The following is a 25,197-nucleotide window of genomic DNA, read 5'->3' as shown; positions in this document are numbered from 1 at the left end:
TATAGCTAAGGTACACCCTTACTACTAGGTGAACAGGCGCATTTGGTGATAGTAAATAATCCCATCAGGCAGGGCTCATCACCTTCTCTCATATTTCATGTTCACCAGTGTTTATTTACTTAATAACTACTGGTATAATATCTTGCTATTATAAAACTAATTCTACTATCATCAAACACATATTTACTTCAAGTTTCAAGCAGAGAATGCATATATAACCAACACGAAGGATTCCTCTTCACTAGATTCACCAGCTATAATATTTTGGTCATGTTCCAATATCATAAATCGATCCCAGTGTTATGTAGTAGAGAAAAAATTACTTATATCCAGTTTACGTAAAGCTACGAGTGGTCGAAACCACACTTAAATCCAGGAATGAACTTACGAAGGTTTTTCCACTTAGGGTAGTTAATTGAATACGGACGTAGCCGCCACGAAGGCGCTAAGACGGAAAACGCTCTTAGCTAAGAGGAAAAACCTTCGTAAGTACCTTCCTGAATCCGGCCCCAGGTCGTGTAACTTTTTGCACATCCTAGTCCATGGGTTAAGGTGCACATCTGTGGTTATCCACAACATTGGTTCAATCGTGCTGTCCTGCTCTAAAGATTATATCATTGATTTATCACATTGTGTACAATATCTTTATACATTTAATATTTTTTATGTTCGACATACAATACTGTGGTGTAAATACTTTCTAATGAAAGGATTCTAAATGGGAAATTGTAAACAACGCCACACCTTAGGGATGGCATGTGACTGAAAGCTTTATTGTACAGATTTTAATGGACAACAAGATCCACAGCATTCACCCTTTATTTGTGCACATGATAGGACATACATTTGTGCATAATTTGATGCAGAAATCCCATGGAAAAAGCACTGTTTGAATTTTTTAGTAATATTAATTTAAAATTATCAGTCTTGGAGGAATTCTGCATTATCTAGATGCCAAATTCATTGTACAGGTCACTGGCTAGATTAAAATCCCTATCTTGGACCAGGTTCCCATGTAGTACAAAATCCACTGAATTTATATTCAATATAGTATTGTATAGTGAATATTCTTTGCTTGAGCCAGTGAGCCCAACCACCTTACTGATACATCTCAGCGTAATACTGTAATGGGAAGGAGAGATACTGTATACAGTATAGTAACGGGAGGAACACGCAGTCAACAAGGTAGTACCGATAAAATCCTAATATACCATATAATTCAACATGACAAATGCACTATTGAAAGGAGAAGATAATTATATATTATGGTAAAAGGTTTACTATGAAATACAAAAGTACATATTTAACAATAATACATATGGCCTGCATTAATATATATTTTATACACTAAGTATAGTACTGTATAAACTGTTATACATACTGTACTTACAACCTGTAACTATATTTTAGAAATTCTAAATTCTGATACAGTCAAAATAAGAAATTAAGGAATATGTTTCCTTTGTAACCATAAAACAACAACTTTGCATAACTAAGCAAAATGGAAGAGGAGGCAGTCCTAAAAGAGGAATTAACAATTTACCGTAGAATCTGTCTTTATCCCCATGAACGCCCCTCTGATGGAGTAACCACAACTGAAACCTATTCAGGTAGCCCTATCTTAACATGCTCTTCTGATTTGTCCTCTTTCCTTTATGTCTAAGAATTATTAGCCAGCAGTAACTGGTTGGAGTTAATGTAATTTCATGATCAAAAAGATATTCAGTTGATGTCACCTCGAAGAAAACTATAAAATCAGTGCTAGTGACTGATAACTTTGCCTGTCATCCGATCAGGTGACAGCCTGGCTCTACTGTATGGACAGTACTGTACTGTACTCCAAAAGTCTCCCCTCCCCCATACTGACTGCCTACCATTCCACTCCCAATTCCCTTTCACTCTTCTAATTCTAACGTGGTGATCAAGTCTTCCTTTTATGTCTAATATGGAGGCTATCTACTGTACTAATGTGGTTGTCACTCGAGGATCAACTCGTATGGTACTTCATATTCCAGGATATTTCAAGCTTTGACCTTCATGCTATTGCCTTTTACACTGGCATGAATGACATGATAATGTTATGGGACAATACAAATTTGCCCATTTGTTAAAGAAAAAAAAAGACAAGCTGCTTACAAGAAACTTTTGGATGGGAAGTATAACACAAGAATTATATAGTGCAGGCTACACAAATTAAAAGATTAACAAACCAAGCCATTTTGTAACTCACGCACATCATCAAATGTTGGCACTGTTCCATATTGCACATCATAATACAAACCTGGCACCATTAGCTCGTTTATTAAAACTAAAATTGTCACTGTCATTCAGCAGTACAATTTTAATACAAGTATGGTGAGGCAATTATACATTTCCATTCAACCAAAAACAATCGATAATATAGAACTGTTTATATATTGGACCATGGAGGTGTCATTGGCTGTGGGTTTTGAAGGTAGGACATCACAACTGCAGAAATGGACAACCTGAAATGTTAATATAATTAGTAAATTATTTGTGACAAGCAAATAAAAGTATATTTGTTTAATTATGATAATTTACTTTGAAAATCAGAACTATTAGCCAGTAACAATGGGTTGGATTAATGTAATTTAAATTACATTCAATAACAAAAGACAATTATGCAAGTGTTGTCACCCTTAGGAAAATCATGAAGTCAATGCTATAGTGACTGACAAGTAAGCTCAGAAAACTACTGACAGGGCTCTCCCAAAAATAACAAATCAGAGCAAGAGAGATTGTTGAAACACAGGGAATACAGAGGGAGACAAGAGAGGTATCATGTACTGTATACATGGACTGAACTCCAGGTCCAAAATTTGCACAGTATTATAACATAGTGGAGCGAACAATATGGTAGGAAATGCAGAATAGCGCAAGTGAAGAAAAAATGTGCCACAGAAACAGTCATAGAACACTGTATGAATATCCAGGTTCAAAATTTGCACAATATTATAACAGATGCTATACCGATGATGATACTTTTCAAAACGCTTGTGCTCTCTAGAGTGGAGTACTGCTGCACAATGACAGCCCCTTTCAAAGCTGGAGAAATTGCTGACCTGGAGAGTGTGCAGAGATCCTTTACTGCTAGAATCCACTCGGTAAAACATCTAAACTATTGGGACCGACTAAAGAGCCTAAATCTGTACTCCCTTGAGCGCAAGCGGGAGAGATACATAATAATTTACAAGTGGAAAATATTAGAGGGGCTGGTCCCAAACCTGCACACAGAAATAACATCACATGAGACCAGAAGACATGGAAGGATGTGCAGAATATCCCCGTTGAAAAACGGAGGTGCAACAAGTACTCCGAGAGAGAACTATCAACATCAGAGGCCCGAGACTGTTCAACACGCTTCCGCTACACATAAGGGGCATAACTGGCCGACCCCTCACAGTGTTCAAGAGAGAACTGGATAAGCACCTCCAAAGGATACCTGATCAACCAGGCTGTGACTCATACGTCATGCTGCGAGCAGCCGCGTCCACCAGCCTGGTTGATCAGTTCAGCAACCAAAAGGCCTGGTCGATGACCGGGCCGCGGGGACGCTAAGCCCCGGAAGCACCTCAAGGTAACCTCAAGGTAAGGTAAGGTAGTGGAGTGAACAATATGGTAGGAAATGCAGAATAGCACAAGTGAAGAATAAAGGTGCCACAGGAACAATCATAGAACACTGTATGAATATCAAAGGACCACGGCTCCTTAATATCCTCACAGCAAATAAAATAAGTATGGCTGGAACAAAAGTATTTCTTCAAGAAAAAATTAGAGTTTCCTGCAAGAAGTGCTGGACTAACTAGATTGTAAGTGGGAATATGGCCCTGCAGGCCACTCCAAGCAACAGTCTACTGGACCAAGATCTTGCACGTCATGCCTGGCCCAGGCCAGGCTTGGAGAAAAGAAATCCCAGAACCCCCTTATCCAGGTACAAATCCAGATCCAGGTAATGAAATGCCCTTTTCAGGCATGTAGTCAATCGCTCACCTCCCAGTCCTGTTCTCTTCCTTATAGAATATTTGGGGGTTCCATTTGGCTCAACGAGCGGGGATGGAAGGCTAGCTGGGACTTTAGGTGACCTGACCCACCATATGATGGTGGTCAGGCACATCATGGTTCAACCTGTCTTCTTGAAAATAACGTCGCTTTTCGTTCGAATGCATGCTATATCCAAAAATGAACGTAATTTGAAATGAAATTGGCTCACGAAAGTGACATACTGTCGCGTTTTCTCTAAGTCCTCTGGCTTACTTGGAAAGGTTAGGAGAGGAAACTTTCATTTAACGTTTTTCATAGCTTTTGAAACTTGAGGACAATTTCCTGCCCTCCTAACCTACGAGAGGACCCTTAACTTACTGTTTTGAAACAAAATCCAAAATTTATTTTAATTTTTTTATTTTTAAATTACGTCCATTTTCGGCCATATGGGCAAACGACCAAATTCAGACGTAATTTGTAAGAGGACAGGTTGCACAGTTAGGGTATTTACCCCGTCGCAATGTTTATTTGCCTTAGTACACCAGGTTTTGGCCTTGTGTAAAGTAAAGTATATGTTAAAATGTGACATGCTATGAGGACAGGTTGTACCTTTATGGGTTTAGTAATATACAAATTTCAGAAGAAAACAAGATAAACCTTGCATGAAGCTGCTGAGCATTTGTTTCGTATCGTCATTGACTCTCGAGTTGGCAAAGCTGATGCAGGAGCAGTATAGCGCAACCCAAGCACACCACTTCAACTGCAAGAAAGAAATAATGAGTTCACTATAGAGTATCATTTATAACAACAATGTCTAAAATTTCTATAATCATAGTTTTAATAATACAGTATTTGGAGGATTAAAATTCATAAAGTGAGTAGAAATCACATTCCTCAATATAAGTATTATAAGATTAAAACCCTAAATAAGAAAATGATCCAAGATAAAGTCTGATATTATTTACTTAAAACATGTACTGTACTATATATGTGAAAATTAAGCATTGAATACTGTATAATTAAACATCTTTTTCTGGTAGGCCCTTGATTTACCCATCTTCCACCAGATGACAGCCCTGAGGTTACCTGAGGTTTCAATCAACTTGCCTAAAAGGTCAACACTTCAAAAACAAAGGGTGAACAGGAGCACTGTCCAGAGCGAACGATGCACTAGAACCCCTACCCCAGCCAGGAACCAGGAGATATGGATCTACACATGGCCCAAAGCTGGATCCGAAGAACTCAACTGAAGCAGACTGAGGCTAAAATACTGCACTGCCAGCTATCAAAGATTGATCTACCTTCCCTTCCCGCCCAACCACTTGGGCTAGACAGTAGAGTGAAGGCCCATTTTTTTTGCAAGCCGGTTTTCAATCCCCGACTGTCCAAGTGGTTGGGCACAATTTCGTCCCCATGTCCCATCAAAAATCCTTATATTGATCCCTTCCAAATGCTATATAGTTATAATGATTTAGTGATTTCTCCTAATAATTCCCTTCCCTTCCCTTTCCCTCCAGAAAGTAGAAAGGGTGTAAAAAGAGAGGCAAACCGCAAGGAATACAACTAAGAAGATTCCTGATGATCTAGAACTGCACGCTGGAAAGCACGACAGGCCGCATATAGTGTAAATATGCAACCACATCCCACAGCAGCAGCTCAAACAACTAGAGCAATGCTATCAAGGCAATCTTTGAAGACAACACAAATGGTGAAACCAGCTGGGAAGAACCCTGCTCTAAACATAATTACACCTGATCAACTAGGCTGTGACTCATACGTCAGGCTGCGAGCAGCCGCATCCAACAGCCTGGTTGATCAGTCCGGCAACCAGGAGGCCTGGTCGACGACCGGGCCGCGGGGACGCTAAGCCCCGGAAGCACCTCAAGGTAACACTGAGAAGAGCTCCAGAGTTGCACAAAAATGGAGACCCTATGCCAAATGGATCTAAAATTTGTGGTCCAACATGATCTATTACAGTATGTACTTATCATTTTGACAATGGCATATGATAGAGCAATCATTGGCAAACAATTCCATTTAAAAATCATAATTACAGTATATGACAATTATTGGTGGTCCCAACATAACATAATGACCAGGATTTACACAAACTCAACCATTCTTGACATAAATCCCAGTAAATTGAGGGTACCGGTAGTATAGTCGAGTTCGTTCTTGACTCGCAATCTAGAATTCTGGGTTCAAATCCCAGGCAAGATAGAAATGGCGGGTGTGTATCCTATCACCTAATGTACCTGTTCACCTAGCAGGAAATAGGTACCCAAAAGTCAGTCAGCTTATTGTGGGGTTGCATACTGGGGAGGGTCAGTAATTAGACCCTAGGGATAGGGGGGAAAGGGGGGGGGGGAACCTGGATACAAACCTAACATGTACTGTATGTATAACCTGGCTGCCAGTCCTCCAACACAATGAATTATTATTATTAATAAATTATTCGCAAAAAATTCTTTTATGATGCGTCTTGATTATGGCATATGATACTGATCACGGATAATTTGGTATTAAAATTATAGATGTACACACACACAACTTTATTGAAACCAAACATTCAAAAGGAGAGAACTTTTTCACCAAGCTTGAGAGAGGAAATGAGGAAGGGATAGTCTCACACCCTCCCTCCCTCTTCCCCCATGCCCAGCATTCAGCCGACTGCTGTTGCTTTGTCACACTTTTGGCTCACTTCACGCTCATGCCATAAATTTTTCAGTAAAGTGAAAATGTATTTTGACTTAATTACAATCTTCGGCACAATAAATACCGAATAATGGACATCCATGTTAGTCACAAGGGTTGAGTTGACGGTTCTCCAACCTCCTATCAATTAAAAAACTAGAAAGATCAGACCTATGTGACAGGTATTGAAGTATTATTAGTGTGACTCCAACTGTACACACAGAAGATGATGCAAGACACCAACATGGCACACGAGTCAGAATCAGACATAACACACACTAAAATACCCAGCAACAGGCCTGGCCACGTGGACCGAGTCCCAAGCAGTACTGATGTAATGGCAACTCAAAAGGAGAAGCCCTGACTAGGACAACACCCAGAATCTTGAAAAATATTACTGGTGGGAATGGGTAATACAAACTAGCTACAAGGCAGAGAGTTAAGAAACTAAATCAGAATGAATGAACAGCTAAGGGCACACAAGATGGGTGCCTTAAACTAACAAGTGAAGCATGAATATAAACAATACAAAAAGCATGGCTCCCACAGAAAATGTTCCCATGAATGCCAACATCACTTACATACAATATACAGTAGTTCATAAAATATGAGTTGAAAACAAAAAAAAATGAGCAAGCTAGTGCCAGGATGAATAGGGATGATAGTGGTAGACAATAGGGATGATACCGTGGGCTTCAGAACAGACCCTATAATGCCAGAAACCCAAAACTTACTCTCATCATTAGACCACACATGCTGAAGATCATGCCTAGTACATTCATGTAGTCAGTAGTTGGATCTTCACCAGGGGCCCCTGGAGTCCCTTGTGCTGATGGTTTGTACCTGTCAATGGTCAAATTACATTATATTGCAGTTGGTATGTATAAAAATGTAATATTAATGTATTATTATTATTACTGTATCAGTAAGGTGTTATTGATCAAATAAGTAACATTAAAGCATGAGTGAGAAGGCAAATAAAATGAATTCAATAAACACAGGTTTTATAATTCTCTTTGCAAGAAGTGATTAGTTATGGAAAATCAGGAGGGAAGATGAGAGAACATATTACAAATACAAACAACAATGAAGTTCAATAATTACTGTACACAAACCCTCACAAAAGTAACATTATTTGAAAAAAAAATACAGCACTGAATGTAATGAAACACCATTTTCTGGGTGAGCCCAGAGGCTCCCTGGAGCCTACAAGGCTCTCCACAGAAAAGATTTTGAAGTTTTTTACTTATATCGTACTTAAGTATGATTTCCCATTGAGACAAAGCCAGTTAGGTTTATCAAGGTCCCCTCTAGGCCAACTACTAGTCTTTCCCAAGATGCAACCAACAATAGTTGCCCAACTCCTAGGTACTTATTTACCGCTAGGTGAACACAGGCATCGGGCAAAAGCAAACGTGCCAAACGTCCCTGTCCTGCGGCAGAAATCAATCCCGAACGTTTCAATTGCGAGCTGACTGTGTTGACCACTACACTACAGTATTTTGAGGTTATCTTGAGACGATTTCGGGGCTTAGCGTCCCCGTGGCCCAATCCTCGACCAGGCCTCCTTTTTGTTACACCCCCCCAGGAAGCAGCCAGTAGCAGCTGTCTAACTCTCAGGTACTTATTTACTGCTAGGTAACAGGGGCATCAGGGTGAAAGAAACTCTGCCCATTTGTTTCCACCTCCACTGGGGATCAAACCCGGAACCTTAGGAATACAAATCCGGAGCGCTGTCCACTCAGCCGTTAGGCCCCCCCTGACACTACAATATTATTCACTACAATGGGTTATTTGTACAAATGAATCGCCATTATCTGTACATTCTTGTAAAGCCACTAACATGCATAGCATTTTAGGCAAATCTTAAAGCTAACGCAAAATTTGCAGTGAATTTTAAATTATTGTACAAGGGAAACAGTTAATCTTAAGAGAACAAATCTACAAGGGGCCGTGACGAGGATTCGAACTTGCGTCCAAGAGCATCCCAGACGCTGCCTTAATCGACTGAGCTACGACATGGTATAAGAATTGCAACCAGAAATTCTTCTGAATTCACTTGGATCCTGCAGCCTCTCCGAGAGACGAACCAGGATTTTACACAACTCCCCCCATGCACTCGAGCTATGTCAATAGGCCGTTCTACCTCTTCGCCCTTACTTCATTATACACAGAAATCACAATAGCGTGACATCTAAGCTAAGCTAATTGTTAAGCGAGAGGTAAGGTAGTAATAAGGGTGATGAGAAATTATGTTGATGGAGTGCATTTGTAGATAGTACAGCACTAGATGAGTAATTAGCACAATGTGGGATACTAAAGTGAAGACATTGGGTTAGGAAATTCCACACATTTGGTCTCTCTATATAGAGACCTGCATAGAGAATCTTAGAGATATTTCAGCAGTGATGTTCATGCAGAACATCACAAACATTCTTATTTCATACAATTCGGAAGTTTAAAATCTGAGTTAGTATTAAGAAAGAGAGCTTTGCAAGTGTTTATAATGTGAAGAGAATGAAGAGTACGGATTAAATGTTTAGTATGTCCAGGGGTTTGAGCAAAGAGGCTGTATGTTGTCTGAAAACAGAATTTATTATAGTTGAGGGTATCACAGTGTAATCAACTCTCATACCAGGAACAGTTGAGGGCCACAGCACTAACAACACTTCAAACCAGACATGACTTAGCAGACCTCATTGAAATTTTAAAATACTGAACAATTTGGAGGATGTTGATCCAGATAATGTCTTATAAAAGCTCAACAAACCACAACATAGGACTGAAAACAAGAGATGCCTTTTACCCCCATACGGTTATAAACCTATGGAACTGCCTACCTGCCAAACATAATTGCCCAAACTCTTACATTTTAAAATCCAACTGGAAAAAAATAATCAAGGCAAATGAGGGGACTTTGGACAAGCTTTTCTGTTCTCGTCGAGGCCACTAATACGTTAGTGGCCCTCGGGTAAAGTCAGGTAAAAATCGGTTGCCTTCCCCCTTGACTCCCAATTGGGGATCCTGGGTTCAATTCCCAGTCAGAACAGATATGGCTGGGCACATTTCCTTTCACCTAATTCTTCTGTTCACCTAGCAGTAAACAGGTACTCGGAAATTAAACAACTGTTGTGGGTAGGATGATATAAATACTGTACTTTGTAAAGAAAACCAGATACAGTACTGTAATAACAAAATATATTTAAATTAAGATTATAGTGCATTTTAAAATCTGGTTATGTGGTCGCTGATGGAGAGTTTCCATAAATACGTAACTAACTTGAAACTGGCCGCTAACAGTTTCATGTCAATGGCTGCTTCGGCCAGCTGCATTTAGTTCAATAAACATTTCTGTATATTACCTGTTGATGGTTTTAACAGTTCTTCACACACAGCCTGGCCTTTATACGGGTCATGAAAGGTCTACCAGAACCTAGTGAGTTACTTGAAACACCTAACAATTTTATGCAAACTTTGTACAAAATTATTAATTACTACTATACACTGATAACACAACTGTTGTTTTCCAATAGTTGTGTTAGTCCTACATTGCTTTTTTATCACTAGTAAAACGGTCTGTAATAATGTGTCACCCTGTACACATGACTGTTCACCAATGGATTGGAAAATTTACCTAACCTTACCCAGGCTAACTCAAACCAACCAAGCCTAACACAGCCTAATCTTGGCTAATACATCCTAACGTATCAAACTTTATGGATGGTACTTTTTGGACATGAAATAATTCGACGATGCTCGTTTTCCCGTTTGTTAAAACCGTATACACTATACTGTTATGGTAGGATGTATTAGCTTAGGTTAAGCTGTACTGGACTCCATTGGTTTAGGTTAGATTGATTCTTGGTTTGGTTAGTTTAGGTTGGGTTGAGCTAGGTTATCTTCAGATGATTTCGGGGCTTAGCGTCCCCGCGGCCCGGTCCTCGATCAGGCCTCCTTTTTTGTTACACCCCCACCAGGAAGCAGCCCGTAGCAACTGTCTAACTCCCAGGTACCTATTTACTGCTAGGTAACAGGGGCATCAGGATGAAAAACATTTTGCCCATTTGTCTCTGCCTTCACCGGGGATCGAACCCGGAAACCCTAGGTTAGATAGGTTTTAACATTTGTTTGCGAGTCATCGTGTATGTGGTATGACTTTTATCTGATTTAATATGGTCTTATCTGTCAAAACTAAAAATTAAGTAAAAATCTTATATACCTTCTTGTATATAAATAAATAAATGAGCTTTGTTTAACCCTCGCCATTTCTTTTCAAACTCCAAACAAAATGGGAGTAAAAAATCATTTCAACAAGGCTAGTTTTCTGATAAAAATGTACTACTACGTTAGACTTGGTTATGTTATATGGATTAGGTTGTTTTATCATTAATCATTATCGTTTTAAGTCTGCTAACTAAGCATCTTGTATACGTAATGACCTATACCCCCTACAGCAAAAATACCGAACTATAATACCCTAAATCCCACCCATATAGGTGTACAGACAAGTAATTCTTTAAACATCACACCAAAGCATTGTACAGACAAGAAAACCCATGCCTATATAAGAACGAATTGTCCATATGATGACCTACTAACTTCCTCCCCCACACACACACAGATCCTAGCCTCATCATTACACAATAATAACATCTTGCACTACAATATCCCCCCCCCCCCACATTCACTTACCTAACAATCTTATCCACTCTCCGTGGTCAGAGCTGTTGTTTGACGTCTGCATTTTGAGTGGGAATGTTGCTGGTGAGCTGCTCCTGTATGTCGTCTGCTGGTCCACAACAGTGCTGGTGGAGTCCGAAGGTTCCGGGCCACGGGGACCTCGGTTGCCATGCAGATCCAAACTGTGGTAAGTACCGAATTTGTAATAAGAGTAATATATATATAATGTATATATTGTTAAATATGACCGAAAAGGTAAGATTAATAATTCTACCACGAATTTTCTCAATATTTCTTATGTTTCTTTTTTACTGTGGATGGTAATTGAAAAATCAATTCTCCAAAATTCATTTTTATTTCTAGTCTGACGCGAGGCTTGAACGCGTTTCGTAATAACTTGTTATATTTTCAGAGACTTTAGTTTATACACACACAACTGTAACCTGAGAACACTAAACAGAGTTTTACTTATGCTAACATTAAACAGCTTGTCTTATATACTCGCATTTGGGTGAGGTGATGTGTTGCAACAGTTTTGGAAGAGGTGAACAAACTTTTGACCAACGCAGAACACGGAACAATGGGTATAAATTGGATAAATGAGAGGGAAGAATGGAAGTAACTGCAAAGGGCCTATTGACCCATACTTCCTCTTGATGCTTCTATATTGGTACGGAGTCTTGAAGTGGGTAGAATATAGTTGTGCATCAATTGGCTGTTGATTGCTGGTGTTGACTTCTTGATGTGTAGTGCCTCACAGATGTCAAGCTGCCTGCTATCGCTGTATCTATCGATGATTTCTGTGTTGTTTGTTAAGTCTTCTCTGGTGATGGCCTGGTTGTGGGAAGAGATATGTTTCTTAATGGAGCCCTGTTGCTTATGCATTGTTAATCGCCTGGAAAGAGATGTTGTTGTCTTGCCTATATACTGAGTTCTTTGAGGCTTACAGTCCCCAAGTGGGCATTCGAAGGTATAGACGACGTTAGTCTCCTTTAAGGCGTTCTGCTTTGTGTCAGGAGAGTTTTTCATGAGTAGGTTGGCTGTTTTTTTGGTTTTATAGTAAATTGTCAATTGTATCTTCTGATTTTTGTCTGTAGGGATAACGTTCCTATTAACAATATCTTTCAGGACCCTTTCCTCCGTTTTATGAGCTGTGGAAAAGAAGTTCCTGTAAAATAGTCTAATAGGGGGTACAGGTGTTGTGTTAGTTGACTCTTCAGAGGTTGCATGGTGTTTCAACTTCCTTTTTATGATGTCTTCAACGAAACCATTGGAGAAGCCGTTGTTGACTAGGACCTGCCTTACCCTACAGAGTTCTTCATCGACTTGCTTCCATCCTGAGCTGTGGCTTAGAGCACGGTCGACATAAGCGTAGACAACATTCCCCTTGTACTTGTCTGGGCAGCCAACCCTATGCCCTACCAAGAACCCACCCGAAGCCGGACAGACACCCACCTGGAGCCCGAACAGTCACCCACCCGGAGCCCGCCAGCTGAGTGAACCGGGGCCCGCCCGTTGAATGAACTGGAACCCATCAGTTGAGTACCTGGAGCCTGCCCCGAGCCCGACCAAGAACCCACCCAGAGCCCTACCGAGAACCCACCCCGATTCCTACAGAAAACCCACCCCAAGCCCTACAGAGAACCCACCCTGATCCCGACCAAGAACCTACCCCGAGCCCTACAGAGGTACCCCAAGCCCGAGAGCCCACCCCGAGCTTGACAACCGAGAGCCAACCCTAAGCCCTACCAAGAACCCACCCCCAAGCCCTACCAAGAACCCAGCCCCAAGACCTACCAAGAACCCACCCCAAGCCCTACCAAGAACCCACCCGAAGCCGGACAGACACCCACCTGGAGCCCGAACAGTCAAACACCCAGAGCCCGCCAGTTTAGTAAACCGGAGCCCGCCAGTTGAGTGAACCGGAGCCCGCCAGTTGAGTGAACTGGAACCCGTCAGTTGAGTACCTGGAGCCCGCCCCGAGCCCTACCGAGAACCCATCCCGATCCCTACAGAGAACCCACCCCGAGCCCGACCAAGAACCCACCCCGAGCCCTACAAAGGTTCCCCAAGCCCGAGAGCCCACCCCGAGCCTGACCGGGAGTCAACCCTAAGCCCTACCAAGACCCCACCCCAAGCCCTACCAAGACCCCACCCCCAAGCTCCCACCCCCAAGCCCTACCAAGACCCCACCCCCAAGCCCTACCAAGACCCCACCCCCAAGCCCTACCAAGAACCCACCCCCAAACCCTACCAAGAACCCACCCCCAAGCCCTACCAAGACCCCACCCCCAAGCCCTACCAAGACCCCACCCCCAAGCCCTACCAAGACCCCACCCCCAAGCCCTACCAAGACCCCACCCCCAAGCCCTACCAAGACCCCACCCCCAAGCCCTACCAAGAACCCACCCCCAAGCCCTACCAAGAACCCACCCCCAAGCCCTACCAAGAACCCACCCCCAAGCCCTACCAAGAACCCACCCCCAAGCCCTACCAAGAACCCACCCCCAAGCCCTACCAAGAACCCACCCCCAAGCCCTACCAAGAACCCACCCCCAAGCCCTACCAAGAACCCACCCCCAAGCCCTACCAAGAACCCACCCCCAAGCCCTACCAAGAACCCACCCGAAGCCGAACAGACACCCTCCTGGAGCCCGAACAGTCACCCACCCGGAGCCCGACCAGTCAAACACCCGGAGCCCGCCAGTTTAGTAAACCAGAGCCCGCCAGTTGAGTGAACCGGAGCCCGCCAGTTGTGTGAACTGGAACCCGTCAGTTGAGTACCTGGAGTCTGCCCCGAGCCCGACCAAGAACCCACCCAGAGCCCTACCGAGAACCCACCCTGATCCCTACAGGGAACCCACCCCGAGTCCTATCAAGAACCCACTCTGAGCCCTACAGAGAGCCCACCCTGAGCCTGACCAAGAACCTACCCTGAACCCTACAGAGGTAACCCAAGCCCGAGAGTCCATCCCGAACCCGAAAGAGCCCACCCCGAGCCTGACCGAGAGCCAACCCTAAGCCCTACCAAGAACCCACCCCCAAGCCCTACCAAGAACCCACCCCCAAGCCCTACCAAGAACCCTCCCGAAGCCGGACAGACACCCACCTGGAGCCCGAACAGTCACCCACCCGGAGCCCGACCAGTCAAACACCCGGAGCCCGCCAGTTTAGTAAACCGGAGCCCGCCAGTTGAGTGAACCGGAGCCCGCCAGTTGAGTGAACTGGAACCCGTCAGTTGAGTACCTGGAGCCCGCCCCGAGCCCTACCGAGAACCCATCCCGATCCCTACAGAGAACCTGCCCTGAGCCCTACCAAGAACCCACCCCGAGCCGTACAGAGAACCCACCCCCCAAGCCCTACCGAGAACCCACCCCCCCAAGCCCTACCGAGAACCCACCCCCCAAGCCCTACCGAGAACCCACCCCCCCAAGCCCTACCGAGAACCCACCCCCCCAAGCCCTACCGAGAACCCACCCCCCAAGCCCTACCCAGAACCCACCCCCCAAGCCCTACCGAGAACCCACCCCCCAAGCCCTACCGAGAACCCACCCCCCAAGCCCTACCGAGAACCCACCCCCCAAGCCCTACCGAGAACCCACCCCCCAAGCCCTACCGAGAACCCACCCCCCAAGCCCTACCGAGAACCCACCCCCCAAGCCCTACCGAGAACCCACCCCCCAAGCCCTACCGAGAACCCAGCCCCAAGCCCCTCCGAGAACCCAGCCCAAAGCCCTACCAAGAACCCAGCCCCAATACCTACCAAGAACCCACCCCAAGCCCTACCAATTAAGAACCCACCCGAAGCCGGACAGACACCCACCTGGAGCCCGAACAGTCACCCACCCGGAGCCCGACCAGTCAAACACCCGGAGCCCGCCAGTTTAGTAAACCGGAGCCCGCCAGTTGAGTGAACCGGAGCCCGCCAGTTGAGTGAACTGGAACCCGTCAGTTGAGTACCTGGAGCCCGCCCCGAGCCCTACCGAGAACCCATCCCGATCCCTACAGAGAACCCGCCCCGAGCCCTACCAAGAACCCACCCCGATCCCTATAGAGAACCCACCCTGAGCCCGACCAAGAACCTACGCCGAGCCCTACAGAGGTTCCCCAAGCCCGAGAGCCTATCCCGATCCCGAAAGAGCCCACCCCGAGCCTGACCGGGAGCCAACCCCAAACCCTACCAAGAACCCACCCCCAAGCCCTACCAAGAACCCACCCCAAGCCCTACCAAGAACCCACCCCCAAGCCCTACCAAGAACCCAGCCCTAATACCTAACAAGAACCCACCCCAAGCCCTACCAATAACCCACCCGAAGCTGGACAGACACCCACCTGGAGCCCGAACAGTCACCCACCCGGAGCCCGACCAGTCAAACACCCGGAGCCCGCCAGTTTAGTAAACCGGAGCCCGCCAGTTGAGTGAACCGGAGCCCGCCAGTTGAGTGAACTGGAACCCGTCAGTTGAGTACCTGGAGCCCGCCCCGAGCCCTACCGAGAACCCACCCTGAGCCCGACCAAGAACCTACCCCGAGCCCTACAGAGGTTCCCCAAGCCCGAGAGCCTATCCCGATCCCGAAAGAGCCCACTCCGACCCCTACCGAGAACCCACCCCCCAAGCCCTACCGAGAACCCACCCCCCCAAGCCCTACCGAGAACCCACCCCCCCAAGCCCTACCGAGAACCCACCCCCCAAGCCCTACCGAGAACCCACCCCCCAAGCCCTACCGAGAACCCACCCCCCAAGCCCTACCGAGAACCCAGCCCCAAGCCCTTACCGAGAACCCAGCCCCAAGCCCTACCGAGAACCCAACCCAAAGCCCTACCGAGAATCCAGCCCCAATACCTACCAAGAACCCACCCCAAGCCCTACCAAGAACCCACCCGAAGCCGGACAGACACCCACCTGGAGCCCGAACAGTCACCCACCCGGAGCCCGACCAGTCAAACACCCGGAGCCCGCCAGTTTAGTAAACCGGAGCCCGCCAGTTGAGTGAACCGGAGCCCGCCAGTTGAGTGAACTGGAACCCGTCAGTTGAGTACCTGGAGCCCGCCCCGAGCCCTACCGAGAACCCACCCTGAGCCCGACCAAGAACCTACCCCGAGCCCTACAGAGGTTCCCCAAGCCCGAGAGCCTATCCCGATCCCGAAAGAGCCCACCCCGAGCCTGACCGGGAGCCAACCCCAAACCCTACCAAGAACCCACCCCCAAGCCCTACCAAGAACCCACCCCCAAGCCCTACCAAGAACCCACCCCCAAGCCCTACCAAGAACCCAGCCCTAATACCTACCAAGAACCCACCCCAAGCCCTACCAAGAACCCACCCCCCAAGCCCTACCGAGAACCCACCCCCCCAAGCCCTACCGAGAACCCACCCCCCCCAAGCCCTACCAAGAACCCACCCCCCCCAAGCCCTACCAAGAACCCACCCCCCAAGCCCTACCGAGAACCCACCCCCCCAAGCCCTACCGAGAACCCACTCCCCCAAGCCCTACCGAGAACCCACCCCCCCAAACCCTACCGAGAACCCACCCCCCAAGCCCTACCGAGAACCCAGCCCAAAGCCCTACCGAGAACCCAGTCCAAAGCCCTACCGAGAACCCAGCCCCAATACCTACCAAGAACCCATCCCAAGCCCTACCAAGGACCCACCTGAAGCCGGACAGACACCCACCTGGAGCCCGAACAGTCACCCACCCGGAGCCCGACCAGTCAAACACCCGGAGCCCGCCAGTTTAGTAAACCGGAGCCCGCCAGTTGAGTGAACCGGAGCCCGCCAGTTGAGTGAACTGGAACCCGTCAGTTGAGTACCTGGAGCCCGCCCCAAGCCCTACCGAGAACCCACCCTGAGCCCGACCAAGAACCTACCCCGAGCCCTACAGAGGTTCCCCAAGCCCGAGAGCCTATCCCGATCCCGAAAGAGCCCACCCCGAGCCCTACCGAGAACCCACCCCCCAAGCCCTACCGAGAACCCACCCCCCAAGCCCAACCGAGAACCCACCCCCCAAGCCCTACCGAGAACCCACCCCCCCAAGCCCTACCGAGAACCCACCCCCCAAGCCCTAACGAGAACCCACCCCCCCAAGCCCTAACGAGAACCCACCCCCCCAAGCCCTACCGAGAACCCACCCCCCCCAAGCCCTACCGAGAACCAACCCCCCCAAGCCCTACCGAGAACCCACCCCCCCAAGCCCTACCGAGAACCAACCCCCCCAAGCCCTACCGAGAACCCACCCCCCCCAAGCCCTACCGAGAACCCACCCCCCAAGCCCTACCGAGAACCCACCCCCCAAGCCCTACCGAGAACCCAGCCCCAAGCCCTTACCGAGAACCCAGCCCCAAGCCCTACCGAGAACCCAGCCCAAAGCCCTACCGAGAACCCAGCCCCAATACCTACCAAGAATCCACCCCAAGCCCTACCAAGAACCCACCCGAAGCCGGACAGACACCCACCTGGAGCCCGAACAGTCACCCACCCGGAGCCTGACCAGTCAAACACCCGGAGCCCGCCAGTTTAGTAAACCGGAGCCCGCCAGTTGAGTGAACCGGAGCCCGCCAGTTGAGTGAACTGGAACCCGTCAGTTGAGTACCTGGAGCCCGCCCCGAGCCCTACCGAGAACCCACCCTGAGCCCGACCAAGAACCTACCCCGAGCCCTACAGAGGTTCCCCAAGCCGGAGAGCCTATCCCGATCCCGAAAGAGCCCACCCCGAGCCTGACCGGGAGCCAACCCCAAACCCTACCAAGAACCCACCCCCAAGCCCTACCAAGAACCCACCCCCAAGCCCTACCAAGAACCCACCCCCAAGCCCTACCAAGAACCCAGCCCTAATACCTACCAAGAACCCACCCCAAGCCCTACCAAGAACCCACCCGAAGCTGGACAGACACCCACCTGGAGCCCGAACAGTCACCCACCCGGAGCCTGACCAGTCAAACACCCGGAGCCCGCCAGTTTAGTAAACCGGAGCCCGCCAGTTGAGTGAACCGGAGCCCGCCAGTTGAGTGAACTGGAACCCGTCAGTTGAGTACCTGGAGCCCGCCCCGAGCCCTACCGAGAACCCACCCCGAGCCCTACAGAGGTTCCCCAAGCCCGAGAGCCTATCCCGATCCCGAAAGAGCCCACCCCGAGCCCTACCGAGAACCCACCCCCCAAGCCCTACCGAGAACCCACCCCCAAGCCCTACCGAGAACCCAGCCCAAAGCCCTACCAAGAACCCAGCCCAAAGCCCTACCGAGAACCCAGCCCCAATACCTACCAAGAACCCACCCCAAGCCCTACCAAGGACCCACCCGAAGCCGGACAGACACCCACCTGGAGCCCGAACAGTCACCCACCCGGAGCCCGACCAGTCAAACACCCGGAGCCCGCCAGTTTAGTAAACCGGAGCCCGCCAGTTGAGTGAACCGGAGCCCGCCAGTTGAGTGAACTGGAACCCGTCAGTTGAGTACCTGGAGCCTGCCCCGAGCCCTACCGAGAACCCACCCTGAGCCTGACCAAGAACCCACCCCCAAGCCCTACCAAGAACCCAGCCCTAATACCTACCAAGAACCCACCCCAAGCCCTACCAAGAACCCACCCGAAGCTGGACAGACACCCACCTGGAGCCCGAACAGTCACCCACCCGGAGCCCGACCAGTCAAACACCCGGAGCCCGCCAGTTTAGTAAACCGGAGCCCGCCAGTTGAGTGAACCGGAGCCCGCCAGTTGAGTGAACTGGAACCCGTCAGTTGAGTACCTGGAGCCCGCCCCGAGCCCTACCGAGAACCCACCCTGAGCTCGACCAAGAACCTACCCCGAGCCCTACAGAGGTTCCCCAAGCCCGAGAGCCTATCCCGATCCCGAAAGAGCTCACCCCAAGCCCTACCGAGAACCCACCCCCCAAGCCCTACCGAGAACCCACCCCCCAAGCCCTACCAAAACCCACCCCCAAGCCCTACCAAGAACCCAGCCCTAATACCTACCAAGAACCCACCCCAAGCCCTACCAAGAACCCACCCGAAGCTGGACAGACACCCACCTGGAGCCTGAACAGTCACCCACCCGGAGCCCGACCAGTCAAACACCCGGAGCCCGCCAGTTTAGTAAACCGGAGCCCGCCAGTTGAGTGAACCGGAGCCCGCCAGTTGAGTGAACTGGAACCCGTCAGTTGAGTACCTGGAGCCCGCCCCGAGCCCTACCGAGAACCCACCCTGAGCCCGACCAAGAACCTACCCCGAGCCCTACAGAGGTTCCCCAAGCCCGAGAGCCTATCCCGATCCCGAAAGAGCCCACCCCGACCCCTACCGAGAACCCACCCCCCAAGCCCTACCGAGAACCCACCCCCCCAAGCCCTGCCGAGAACCCACCCCCCCAAGCCCTACCGAGAACCCCCCCCCCATGCCCTACCGAGAACCCCCCCCCCCAAGCCCTACCGAGAAACCCCCCCCCCCCTAAGCCCTACCGAGAACCCCCCCCCCCCAAGCCCTACCGAGAATCCACCGACCCAAGCCCTACCGAGAACCCACTCCCCCAAGCCCTACCGAGAACCCACCCCCCCAAGCCCTACCGAGAACCCACCCCCCCCAAACCCTACCGAGAACCCACCCCCAAGCCCTACCGAGAACCCAGCCCAAAGCCCTACCGAGAACCCAGCCCAAAGCCCTACCGAGAACCCAGCCCCAATACCTACCAAGAACCCACCCCAAGCCCTACCAAGGACCCACCCGAAGCCGGACAGACACCCACCTGGAGCCCGAACAGTCACCCACCCGGAGCCCGACCAGTCAAACACCCGGAGCCCGCCAGTTTAGTAAACCGGAGCCCGCCAGTTGAGTGAACCGGAGCCCGCCAGTTGAGTGAACTGGAACCCGTCAGTTGAGTACCTGGAGCCTGCCCCGAGCCCTACCGAGAACCCACCCTGAGCCCGACCAAGAACCTACCCCGAGCCCTACAGAGGTTCCCCAAGCCCGAGAGCCTATCCCGATCCCGAAAGAGCCCACCCCGAGCCTGACCGGGAGCCAACCCCAAACCCTACCAAGAACCCACCCCCAAGCCCTACCAAGAACCCACCCCCAAGCCCTACCAAGAACCCACCCCCAAGCCCTACCAAGATCCCACCCCCAAGCCCTACCAAGAACCCTGCCCTAATACCTACCAAGAACCCACCCCAAGCCCTACCAAGAACCCACCCGAAGCTGGACAGACACCCACCTGGAGCCCGAACAGTCACCCACCCGGAGCCCGACCAGTCAAACACCCGGAGCCCGCCAGTTTAGTAAACCGGAGCCCGCCAGTTGAGTGAACCAGAGCCCGCCAGTTGAGTGAACTGGAACCCGTCAGTTGAGTACCTGGAGCCCGCCCCGAGCCCTACCGAGAACCCACCCTGAGCCCGACCAAGAACCTACCCCGAGCCCTACAGAGGTTCCCCTAGCCCGAGAGCCTATCCCGATCCCGAAAGAGCCCACCCCGAGCCCTACCGAGAACCCACCCCCCAAGCCCTACCAAGAACCCACCCCCCAAACCCTACCGAGAACCCACCCCCAAGCCCTACCGAGAACCCACCCCAAGCCCTACCGAGAACCCACCCCCAAGCCCTACCGAGAACCCACCCGAAGCCGGACAGACACCCACCTGGAGCCCGAACAGTCACCCACCCGGAGCCCGACCAGTCAAACACCCGGAGCCCGCCAGTTTAGTAAACCGGAGCCCGCCAGTTGAGTGAACCGGAGCCCGCCAGTTGTGTGAACTGGAACCCGTCAGTTGAGTACCTGGAGCCTGCCCCGAGCCCGACCGAGAACCCACCCAGAGCCCTACCGAGAACCCACCCTGATCCCTACAGAGAACCCACCCCTAGTCCTACCATGAAAACACCCTGAGCCCTACAGAGAACCCACCCTGGGCCTGACCAAGAACCTACCCCGAGCCCTACAGAGGTACCCCAAGCCCGAGAGCCCATCCCGAACCCGAAAGAGCCCACCCTGAGCCTGACCGGGAGCCAACCCTAAGTCCTACCAAGAACCCACCCCGAAGCCCTACCAAGAACATACCCGAAGCCGGACAGACACCCACCTGGAGCCCGAACAGTCACCCACCCGGAGCCCGACCAGTCAAACACCCGGAGCCCGCCAGTTTAATAAACCGGAGCCCGCCAGTTGAGTGAACCGGAGCCCGCCAGTTGAGTGAACTGGAACCCGTCAGTTGAGTACCTGGAGCCCGCCCCGAGCCCTACCGAGAACCCACCCCGAGCCCTACCAAGAACCCACCCCGAGCCCTACAGAGAACCCACACCCCCCCGAGCCCTACCAAGAACCCACACCCCCCCGAGCCCTACCAAGAACCCACACCCCCCCGAGCCCTACCAAGAACCCACACACCCCCGAGCCCTACCAAGAACCCACACCCCCCGAGCCCTACCAAGAACCCACACCCCCCCGAGCCCTACCAAGAACCCACACCCCCCCGAGCCCTACCAAGAACCCACACCCCCCCGAGCCCTACCAAGAACCCACACCCCCCCGAGCCCTACCAAGAACCCACACCCCCCCGAGCCCTACCAAGAACCCACACCCCCCCAAGCCCTACCAAGAACCCACACCCCCCCAAGCCCTACCAAGAACCCACACCCCCCAAGCCCTACCAAGTACCCACACCCCCCCAAGCCCTACCAAATACCCACACCCCCCCAAGCCCTACCAAGAACCCACACCCCCCCCCCCAAGCCCTACCAAGAACCCACCCCCCCCCCCCAAGCCCTACCAAGAACCCACACCCCCCAAGTCCTACCAAGAACCCCCCCCCCCAAGTCCTACCAAGAACCCACACCCCCCCAAGCCCTACCAAGAACCCACACCCCCCCCCAAGCCCTATCAAGTACCCACACCCTCCCAAGCCCTACCAAGTACCCACACCCCCCCCCAAGCCCTACCAAGAACCCACACCCCCCAAGCCCTACCAAGAACCCACCCGAAGCCGGACAGACACCCACCTGGAGCCCGCCAGTTGAGTACCTAAAGCCTGCCCGGAGCCCCGACCGACAACCCACCCCGGAGCCCCGACCGACAACCCACCCCGGAGCCCCGACCGACAACCCACCCCGGAGCCCCGACCGACAACCCACCCCGGAGCCCCGACCGACAACCCACCCCGGAGCCCCGACCGACAACCCACCCCGGAGCCCCGACCGACATCCCACCCCGGAGCCCCGACCGACAACCCACCCCGGAGCCCCGACCGACAACCCACCCCGGAGCCCCGACCGACAACCCACCCCGGAGCCCCGACCGACAACCCACCCCGGAGCCCCGACCGACAACCCACCCCGGAGCCCCGACCGACAACCCACCCCGGAGCCCCGACCGACAACCCACCCCGGAGCCCCGACCGACAACCCACCCCGGAGCCCCGACCGACAACCCACCCCGGAGCCCCGACAGAGAACCCACCCCGGAGCCCCGACAGAGAACCCACCCCGGAGCCCCGACAGAGAACCCACCCCGGAGCCCCGACAGAGAACCCACCCCGGAGCCCCGACAGAGAACCCACTTGGGGCCCGACAGAGAACCCACTTGGGGCCCGACAGAGAACCCACTTGGGGCCCGACAGAGAACCCACTTGGGGCCCGACAGAGAACCCACTTGGGGCCCGACAGAGAACCCACTTGGGGCCCGACAGAGAACCCACTTGGGGCCCGACAGAGAACCCACTTGGAGCCCGACAGAGAACCCACTTGGAGCCCGACAGAGAACCCACTTGGAGCCCGACAGAGAACCCACTTGGAGCCCGACAGAGAACCCACTTGGAGCCCGACAGAGAACCCACTTGGAGCCCGACAGAGAACCCACCCCGCGCCCAACCTTTCATGGAGAAAATTGAACACCAGGCGACAAAAATAATTGCAGAATGAGGTCTAGTTTCATACCATGAACGGTTGAGGGTCACAGGGCTAACAACACTGCAAACTAGGCATGCCAGGATGGATCTCACCGAAACTATTAAAATATCGACTTGAATCGACTTGAGAATGGTCCAGGACAGACCGAAACTCGTCGTCCCTTCAACTTCTAGTGTGTGGTCTGGTCAACATACTTCAGCCACGTTATTGTGACTCATCGCCTGCCTATTAAAATATTGAACAGTTTCGAAGATATGGATCCAGAGAACAACTTCAAAAGGTCAGATGGAACACAAACAAGGAACAACGGTTTCAAGTCCAACGAGCCGCAGTGTAGGACTGAAAACATAAGCTATATTTTCACCCACAGGGTTATAAACCCATGGAACCGCCTATCTGCTAAAGCAGTAAATAACATAACACTTGAATTGTAAAATCCAATTTGAAAAAAAATCGGAACAAATGGGGGACCTGATCTGCTACCAGAAATTTTAGCCAAATATCCCCAGTCTGCTAACTGTAGGTAGTAACCGAGTGATTGTAACCTATCCACCGCTGCCCACTGGATGGGGGCGGTGTGCAGGACAAACATAAATTGTGACACTTGAGGTACAACAGGTACTCAGAGAGAACTATCAACATCAGAGGCCCGAGACTGTTCAACACGCTTCCACTACACATAAGGGGCATATAACTGGCCGACCCCTCACAGTGTTCAAGAGAGAACTGGATAAGCACCTCCAAAGGATACCTGATCAACCAGGCTGTGACGCATACGTCAGGCTGCGAGCAGCCGCGTCCAACAGCCTGGTTGATCAGTCCAGCAACCAGGAGGCCTGGTCGACGACCGGGCCGCGGGGACACTAAGCCCCGGAAGCACCTCAAGGTAGCCCAAAGATGGGTATGGGGTGCATAATAAACGAACTAAACTAACATTGATAGGCATTGTTCGATCAAACTCCATACGCAAAACCCCATTATATTAAATAATTATATATACTGTGTATATATAAGATATAAATATGTCAAAAAGAATTATCACTCTTACCTGGAGCAATGTTGCTGATGTCGGAAATCAGCAGTACATGTTGTCGCGCTGGCGGCACCGACGGTACTGACCGGCTGACCCTTCAACAACCAACCGCCGTTTGAACGCCATTTTGAAATTCCAGGCGTACTACCCGAAAAGTGCGTAAACTAGTATTTGCGTGCATTATAGGCCATTCCAAGAAACCTTATTGCTATGAATATCTTGTTATCTAACAAACGAATTATTTATGTTAATATTTTTAGCACATATGTTAAATTAGGCCATTTTTCATTTAGAGGGGGTATATATATATAGCTATTTACATTTTAAGTTTGAAAAATTACCGTACAAAATTGAATGCAAAGATAAGATAAAATTTATTTATACAACCCTGTTTGGAAATTAACTCCTTTTACAATGAAATAAGACGCAAATAAGAACCTCAATTGTGTAGTGAATTTTTAGTTTAGTTCATTTATTATGCACCCCATACCCATCTTGTGGGCGGTAGTGGAAAGGGTTACAGAGGCACATAATGGGCTGAGGGACTGAACCCCACAATTCATTTAGCTAAGCAAGTTACAATCTTGATGAGCTAGTTACAAAATTCAATATAAGTCATCACATCAACAATGGATTCGAGATCGACCTCAAGTACAGGTTCTAAATTAAGCAACTGACATATGTGGAGAGCTAGTGTCACAAGTTATATGTTTGTCCTGCACACCGCCCCCCATCCAGTGGGCAGCGGTGGATAGGTTACAATCACTTAGTTACTACCTACAGTTAGCAAACTGGGGATATTTGGCTAAAATTTCTGGTAGCAGATCATTTTGAATGAATTTATGCATTTTGTTTTGATTAAAAGCCTAGGTAGTACAATGTACTACTTCTACTACTAATACCATATTATATATGAGG

The 25,197-nt window shown here is 50.1% G+C and overlaps 1 pseudogene; it reads right to left on the bottom strand.

Annotated features, from left to right (window-relative positions):
- Positions 1 to 741: 741 nt before the first annotated feature.
- Positions 742 to 24,404, bottom strand: LOC123745003 (protein Asterix-like; annotated as a pseudogene).
- Positions 24,405 to 25,197: the final 793 nt, after the last annotated feature.

The sequence above is a fragment of the Procambarus clarkii genome, chromosome 57, assembly GCF_040958095.1.
Source record: "Procambarus clarkii isolate CNS0578487 chromosome 57, FALCON_Pclarkii_2.0, whole genome shotgun sequence".
NCBI lineage: Eukaryota > Metazoa > Arthropoda > Malacostraca > Decapoda > Cambaridae > Procambarus > Procambarus clarkii.
Note: the sequence above shows the minus strand (reverse complement) of the source record. Positions and strands in the feature narration are given on the sequence as shown.